The following is a 9,024-nucleotide window of genomic DNA, read 5'->3' on the forward strand; positions in this document are numbered from 1 at the left end:
AGTATCATCCGCCTTAGCTTTACGAAGTAACCTTAGAAAACGGTATATCGATTCATAAGTCCCTGTGGGATCGATATCTTTTAAAACTACGCGATATAACTGTGCACTTGCAGTTAGTACCCCAATTCGACTCATAAAGTCGCGATCAAGTTTTTTGCGCCGTTGCCGGGGACTTTTATTTAGTCGATATCGTAACTCTTCTGTTACGCTGTAGAGACTAAGGCAATTTTTATTTCTTCTTCTTTCGTTGATTTGTATGCCACACACTCGCTCACAAGGCGAGTCGTTTTACTTACGAATCAACGACATCGAACTATATCTCCGAGTCTTACGACGAATTCGGGAATATCGTGCTGCAAACAATCTCCCTCCTATCGAAATTCCTGATCTCAAAAATCTTCTTCCTTCACCGATACCCGAGATGACAGAACCAGCTCGTGCGCTTCGAGATTACGCCGCTCCATCCCAAGATGAGTCGCATTCGAGTATTGCTCCACCCACAATCGAAGCAAACAACTTCGAACTTAAGCCTTCGCTGTTGCAAGCAGTGCAACAAAATCAATTCTCTGGAAATCCTACCGAGGATCCAAATCTTCATTTATCCATATTTGTCCAATACGCTGATACTGTTAAAGCTAATGGTGTCACTTCAGAGGCAATTCGACTTCGTCTTTTTCCTTTCTCGTTAAGAGATAAAGCTAGAAGATGGCTTCAGTCTCTTCCTTCCAACTCAGTCACAACATGGAATGAGTTGAAGAAAGTCTTCCTTGCCCGATACTTTCCTCCGAGCAAAACAGCTATGTTGAGAGCCCAGATAAATGGATTTAAACAGAAAGATAACGAGTCTCTTTTCGAAGCATGGGAAAGATACAAAGACATGATGAGACTTTGTCCACACCATGGTTTAGAGGACTGGTTAGTGATGCATACCTTCTATAATGGTCTCTTGTACAACACAAGGTTAACAATAGACGCCGCAGCAGGTGGTGCACTTATGGATAAACCTTATGCCGATGCTTATCAACTTATCGAAAGCATGGCCCAAAACCATTATCAGTGGGGAAGCGACTGAGCAATGGTAGAGAAACCTCAAACGAAAAGTGGCATGTACGAGATAAGTGGCCTTGATCATGTTAATGCAAAAGTGGAATCCCTTGCCCAGAAAATTGAAAGTTTGAATGTATCACCTCCAACCATCGTGGTTGTCGTAACTCAGAATTGCGAAGTCTGTGGAATCCAAGGTCACACTCCTGCAGATTGTCAACTTCTAACAGGAATCCAAGCAGAACAAGTGAATTATGCCCAAGGAAATCCCTACTCGCACACCTATAACTCAAACTGGAAGAATCATCCTAATTTTTCATATAAGAGTAATAATGCTTTATACGCACCAAGACAAGCTCCAAATCAAGCCCCAACTATACCTCCTGGATATCAAAAGCCGACCCCATCTACACCTAACAATAATGTTCCTAGGAAATCCAACTTGGAAATAATGATGGAGAATTTCATAGCTTCTCAACAGCAAACCAATAAAGATTTCTTAAACCAGAATATACACACTAGCGAACAAATCAAACAACTAGCAAGTAAAGTAGATGCCTTGGCTACCCATAACAAAATGCTGGAAACACAAATATCACAAGTAGCTCAACAACAAGCGCCTACTGCTGCCCCGACTGGTGCATTTCCTGGACAACCCCAACCTAACCCGAAAAGTCACGCTCATACAATCATACTAAGAAGTGGAACGGAAGTGGAAGGACCAGTAGATCCAAGAACTGAAAACCAAAACTCTAAAAAGTCAACTGAGGAAGAAAGTAAACCTAAGGAAAAGGAAGAGAGTAATAAGGAAACCGTAGAAAAGAAAGAACCTTATGTACCTCCACCACCCTATAAACCACCTATCCCTTACCCTCAAAGGATTATTAAAACCAAAGATGCGGGCCAATTTAAAAAATTTGTTGACCTACTGAAACAATTAAACGTCACAATTCCGTTTACAGAAGCTATTACGCAGATGCCCTCATATGCTAAGTTCTTAAAAGAAATTCTTTCTAATAAAAGGAAACTTGAAGATAGCGAAACTGTTACACTCACTGCTGAATGTAGCGCTATAATCCAGAATATGCCTCCTAAACTTAAAGATCCAGGTAGTTTCTCTATACCCTGTCACATAGGAAAATTTGTCATAGATAAAGCCTTATGCGATTTAGGAGCCGGTATTAGTGTTATGCCCTTATCCATATGCAAGAAACTTGAAATGGGAGAATTAAGACCAACTAAAATGTCTGTGCAACTAGCAAATCGTTCTGTTAGATATCCTATAGGAATTCTTGAAAACGTTCCTGTGCGCATAGGTCAATTCTACATCCCAACCGATTTTATAATTATGGACATTAGAGAAGATGAAGTTACACCCATTATATTGGGAAGACCATTCTTAGCAACTGTCGGTGCGATCATAGACGTAAAACGAGGACAACTCACTTTCGAAGTAGGAGAAGAGAAAATTGAGTTCATTCTTTCCCAATTTTTGAAAGCACCTGCAATAGAAGATACATGTTACTTCATGGATATCATATATGAATGCATAAAAGAAACAGAGTTAGAAAAAGACAAATCATCTGACTATCTTGTAAAAGACAAACTCAACCAATGTTTAACAATAACACCAGATCCTACGCAATGCCTTAAGAAACCAACCCTAGACCTGAAAACACTTCCCAAAAATCTGAGATATGAATTCCTAGACTTAGAACTTGAACGACCAGTGATAGTTAATGCGGACCTAGGAAAGCTCGAAACCGAAAAACTCCTACATATCTTAAGAAAATATCCAACCGCACTAGGGTACAACATCACCGATCTTAAAGGAATAAGTCCTTCTATTTGTATGCACCGCATCATGCTAGAAGAAGACTGTAAAACTTCCAGGGAACATCAGAGGAGACTAAACCCGATCCTGAGTGAGGTAGTGAAGAAGGAAGTAACCAAGTTATTAGAGGCAGGTATCATATATCCTATATCTGATAGCAAATGGGTTAGTCTTGTACACGTAGTACCAAAAAAAGGAGGTATAACAGTTATCGAAAATGAAAAAGGAGAAACTATAACCAAACGAATCGAATCGGGATGGAGAATGTGCATTGACTATAGGAAATTAAACAAAGCAACCCGAAAAGATCATTTCCCTTTACCATTCATTGACCAGATGTTAGAACGATTAGCAAAACATTCTCATTTCTGCTATCTAGACGGTTACTCAGGCTTCTTTCAAATACCAATTCATCCTGATGACCAAGAAAAGACAACATTCACGTGTCCTTTTGGCACTTTCGCTTATAGACGAATGCCGCTTGGCTTGTGCAATGCTCCCGCAACCTTCCAAAGGTGCATGATGGTAATATTCGCCGATTTTCTCGAAAATATCATGGAGGTATTTATGGATGACTTTTTCGTATGCGGACAAAGCTTTGAAGAATGTCTTGAAAACCTAGAAAGAGTTCTAGAACGATGTGTAAAAGTAAACCTAGTACTTAATTGGGAAAAATATCACTTTATGGTACAAGAAGGAATTGTTTTAGGACACATTATCTCAAATAGAGGAATTGAAGTAGACAAAGCCAAAATAGAGGTAATCGAAAACCTTCAACCTCCGAAAACTGTGAGAGAAGTACGAAGCTTTTTAGGACATGCCGGTTTTTATCTTCGGTTCATTAAAGACTTCTCTAAAATAATTAAACCTTTAACCGGACTATTTATGAAAGATGCTGAATTCATCTTCGACAATAAATGTTTAGAAGCATTTCAAACGCTTAAACAAGCATTGATCTCCGCGCCCATAATGCAGACACCAGATTGGAACGAACCATTCGAAATAATGTGTGATGCCAGTGATTACGCCGTGGGCGCTGTTTTAGGACAACGAAAGGATAAAAAGCTTCACGTCATATATTACGCAAGTAGAACTCTATATGAAGCACAAATGAATTACGCCACAACCGAGAAAGAACTTTTAGCAGTAGTATTTGCACTAGATAAATTTCGTTCTTACTTGGTCGGAGCTAAAATAATCATTTACACTGACCACGCTGCTATCAAGTACCTCTTAACAAAAAAGGATGCTAAACCTAGACTCCTAAGGTGGATCCTGTTGCTACAAGAGTTCGATTTGGAAATCAAAGACAAGAAGGGAACTGAAAACGTAGTAGCAGATCATCTCTCTAGACTCGAAAACCTTGAACCAGAAAGAACATCGATCAACGATGATTTCTCGTACGATAAACTTATAGCTACTTTGGAAGAAAATAAAGCTGATAAACAGGTAGAAACCACCTTAGCTATATGTGTTACACCATGGTACGCTGATCTCGTCAATTATTTAGCTGCCGAAATAGTTCCACCTAATTTATCCTACCAGCAAAAGAAACGATTCTTCTATGACATAAAACACTATTACTGGGATGACCCGTTACTTTTCAAAAGAGGCCCCGATGGTATTTTCCGTCGGTGTATACCTGAAGAAGAGGTAGAAAATATAATCCAATACTGTCACTCCGCTCCTTATGGTGGACATGCAAGTACATCCAAGACCTGCTCCAAAATCCTACAAGCCGGTCTTTATTTGCCAAACATATGGAAGGATGTGCATGCGGCTATCAAGAAATGTGATAGATGTCAACGCACAGGAAACATATCTAGACGTGACGAGATGCCACAAAAGGGCATTTGGAAGTAGAAATTTTCGACGTGTGGGGGATAGATTTCATGGGACCTTTTCCACCTTCTCTCGATAACAAATACATACTCGTAGCGGTTGACTACGTATCAAAATGGATTGAAGCTATAGCTTCTCCAACAAACGACACACGAGTAGTAACTAGACTCTTTAAGAATATAATATTTCCAAGATTTGGTGTCCCAAGAATAGTAGTCAGTGATGGTGGATCGCATTTCATATCCAAGGTACTCGAAAAACTACTATTTAAATATGGCGTAAGGCATAGAGTAGCAACCCCTTACCACCCTCAAACCAGTGGGCAAGTGGAAGTGTCCAACAGAGAAATCAAACGAATATTAGAAAAAACAGTCGCCACCTCAAGGAAAGACTGGTCATTGAAACTACCAGAAGCTTTATGGGCATATCGAACTGCTTACAAAACTCCCATAGGGACAACCCCATTTAAGCTTATTTATGGAAAATCTTGCCACCTCCCGGTAGAATTGGAACATAAAGCCTATTGGGCTATTAAAAATCTAAATTTAAACTATAAGGCCGTCGGTGAAAAGCGAATCCTTGATATAAACGAATTAGAGGAACTCAGACGAGACGCTTACGAAAATGCCAGAATCTACAAAGAAAGAACAAAACAATGGCATGACAAGCGCATATCAAGGAAAATCTTCAAACAAGGCGATACAGTCCTGTTATTCAACTCTAAGCTAAAGTTATTTCTGGGAAAACTACGATCTAGATGGTCAGATCCTTTCCAAGTCACCAATATTTTTCCCAGTGGAGCGGTGGAAATTAAAGGAAAATCCATTGAACCGTTTATCGTAAACGGGCAGCGTCTAAAACATTATCATCATACAGAGAACCTTGAAGATTCACAAGCCCTACACTTAGACGTAGTGCCCCAAAATTTTATAGATTGATATTTGATAGTGTTTATGTCGAGCTTGCGACATTAAACAAAGCGCTTAGTGGGAGACAACCCACAAATTTTCTTTATCTTTATTTTTATTTCTTCTTTAATTATTCTTCTAAATTTTATTTAGTATTCATTCTTAATTTATTTTAACTCATAAATTTTTTATTCTTTTCTTCTTTCGGCATTTGGCCAAATCCTGACTAAAACTCTTGTTTTCCTTTTCTCTAGCTAACACTAACCTGATGGGACAAATTGATCGTATGGGTATCAAATTCAGAGGGAAAGCTCAGAAACAAAGGTTTGAGGAACTAGCAGAGAGAGAGATGCTACCTAGTTTGTATGTTGATGATTGGGTAATGACTGCCCTTGGACTAAGAGAGAGTTGTAAGAACAAAAATTGTTCTACAACAGATTCCTTGATTTTGATGATAACAAAGGATGAAACCAAAAATGGCACCCTAACGAAAAGTTTCTAAGTGTGCAGGGTTCTAAAGAAAGAAGGAAGAGATCTGATGATGTCATCAGATACAGAACCAGATCAGATACAAATTATTAGAAGATAAGAAGCATCTGAAGTAGAAACACGTTCAAGAAAGTCTAACTCTGAGCAAAACAGCAAAGTATCAGAAGCATCTAAACAAGAAGTACGCTCTAGAAGTTCTGATTCTGAACAACAGTATGTCAAACTTCAGAAGCTCTTGGCGCTATCTGAAGAAATCATCAGAAGCTAGATAGAAGACTCCAAGATTCTCAGATACACGAAGACTCTGATCATGGAATTGCTAATTATGAAAGAGTAACGTTAAAGTCAAGTAAAGGTTTGCAAATGGATTTCCTAAATACAGAAAGAGACGTTAATCTCCAATTTCAATAAAGAAGATACTATATGTGGTAAGTAGTCATTTCAAGGAGAGAAAGTTATCCTGCAGAAGCTATTTATGTTATGGCGTAAATTCATTTTATTACTCATCAGTTTCAACCACTACCTCACTGATCTATATAAAGGACTGCAAATCAACATTCAACATACAACACATACAAGCAAAAATTATACTGAAACATCAACGCTCAAGAAAACACTCTTGCTCTCTAAACCTTCACGAAGCTTTTGCTTATAACGTGAATCACTTTTGTTCTTACTATTGTAATATTTGCTTTCTTAGAAGCACTCTAGATTACATAAATCTTTTATCTATAGTTTGTTTATTTCCTCAAGTGACTCTGTGTAGTTTGTATACTTGAGAGGACTAAGAGATTTTTCTCTTAGACGTTGTTTGTAATCAATCTTTCAAGATTAGTGGATTAAGTCCTTGTTGAAGGCGAAATCACCTTGGCCGGGTGGACTGGAGTAGCTTTGTGTTATAAGCGAACCAGTATAAAATCCTTGTGTGATTTTCATTTTGAAAAAGCGCTTATTTTCCAAACAATTCAAACCCCCCCCCCCTTTCTTGTTTTTCTCACCTTCAATTGGTATCAGAGCTCCGGCTCTGTTATTGATTTTCTAATCAAACACTTAACAGTGTAGAGAGATCCAGAAAGAGAAAAACTATGGCCCACACAAATGAAAAGGATAGTTACAATGCTAAGCCTCCTGTCTTTGATGGAGAGAAATTCGATTACTGGAAAGATAGAATTGAAAGTTTCTTTCTAGGCTATGATGCTGAACTCTGGGACATTGTCACAGATGGATACAAACCTCCTGTCACAGAGGATGGAGCTGAAGTTCCCAGAAGTAAGATGTCAGATGATCAGAAACGAATTTTCAAGAATCATCACAAGGCCAGAACCATACTCCTAAATGCTATATCTTACAACGAGTATGAAAAGATCACCAACAGAGAAACAGCCAAAGACATACTTGACTCTCTAAGGATGACTCATGAAGGAAACTCTCAAGTCAAAGAGACAAAGGCTCTGGCGCTTATCCAGAAATATGAAGCCTTCAAAATGGAGGATGATGAAGCCATAGAGGCAATGTTCTCTAGATTCCAAACTCTGATTGCAGGTCTCAAGGTTCTAGACAAAGGATACACAACTGCAGACCATGTCAAAAAGATAGTCAGAAGTCTGCCAAAGAAATGGAGACCTATGGTTACTGCTCTGAAGCTGTCAAAGGATCTGAACAATATTAGCCTTGAAGAACTTGTCAGTTCTCTCAGAAGCCATGAGATAGAACTAGAGGAAGATGAGCCTCAGAAAAGGAACAAGTCTGTAGCATTAAAGTCCAGACCTGAAAGACGCAAACTTGACAGAACCAAAGCTCTCCAGGCAGAAACTGAAGATGCTGACAACTCTGAACCAGAAGACTCTGATGATGAAGAAGAATTGTCCCTACTAACCAGAAGAGTTAAGCAACTCTGGAAAAAGAGGAATAACAACTTCAGAAGACCAAGACCCAGAGGGGATCGATCAGAATCAACTTCAAAAGGTAAATCTAACAAAGATATTACCTGTTATGAATGTAAAGAAACAGGTCATTACAGGAATGAATGCCCCAAGCTAAAGAAAGACAACCCTAGAAAAGAAAGCTTCAAGAAAAATACCTTCAGGACTAAGAAAGGACTGATGGCTACCTGGGATGATAGTGAATCTGGATCATCAGAATCTGACTCTGATGAACAGGCCAATGTGGCACTTATGGCTACCACATCTAGGAGTAGCTCAGATGAAGAATCTGAAGAGGTATTTTCTGAACTTTCTCGATCTGATCTAGAATCTTGTTTGTCAGAAACTCTTAGCTCATATCAGAAATTAAAACAAAAGTTTAAAAACATTAAAGGCTGTCTTAGAGTAAAATTTGAAGAATGTGGCAAGCTTGAGATGACAATTCTAGCACAAGAAGATACAATCAGATTGTTAACATTAGAAAGAGATGGAGCAAAAAGAAAAAGCTTAGAATTAGAAGAAGCGTTATCTCAAACTCCACAAACTTCAAATGCAATAATTTATAAATACGAAGAAGCCTTTCAAGAATTTCTGAAAAATGGAATAGGTAGGAGTATTATGGCATCCATGATTTATGGAGTCAGTCAGAACAATAAAAAGGGAATTGGGTATGATCCTAAGGAAGTTAAAACAACTTCTAGTGACCAACTTAAATCTCCATTTTCATATCACTATACACACACACAAGAACAAAAATTTGAAAATGCTAGAAAGCCCAAAGTTATGAGAAACTCTGGGAAGACTAATCAAAGAGGACCCAAGAGATTCTGGGTACCAAAAGATAAGATTGTGTATGTTGCAGATATCCTATGCAGCAAAGTTCAGACACCAGTCATGGTACCTGGACTCTGGATGCTCGCGACACATGACGGGAAGAAAGTCTATGTTCCAAAGCCTGGAACTTAAAGATGCTGGATTAGTAGGT

At 38.7% G+C, this 9,024-nt stretch overlaps 1 non-coding gene across 1 annotated transcript; it reads right to left on the minus strand.

Annotated features, from left to right (window-relative positions):
* Window positions 1-799: 799 nt before the first annotated feature.
* Window positions 800-906, minus strand: LOC127133209 (small nucleolar RNA R71). The gene has a single exon (XR_007807199.1). It is a non-coding gene; the product is annotated as a small nucleolar RNA R71 (small nucleolar RNA).
* Between the last annotated feature and the right edge of the window lie 8,118 nt (window positions 907-9,024).

This window comes from Lathyrus oleraceus, chromosome 3 (assembly GCF_024323335.1).
Source record: "Lathyrus oleraceus cultivar Zhongwan6 chromosome 3, CAAS_Psat_ZW6_1.0, whole genome shotgun sequence".
Classification (NCBI taxonomy): Eukaryota; Viridiplantae; Streptophyta; class Magnoliopsida; order Fabales; family Fabaceae; genus Lathyrus; species Lathyrus oleraceus.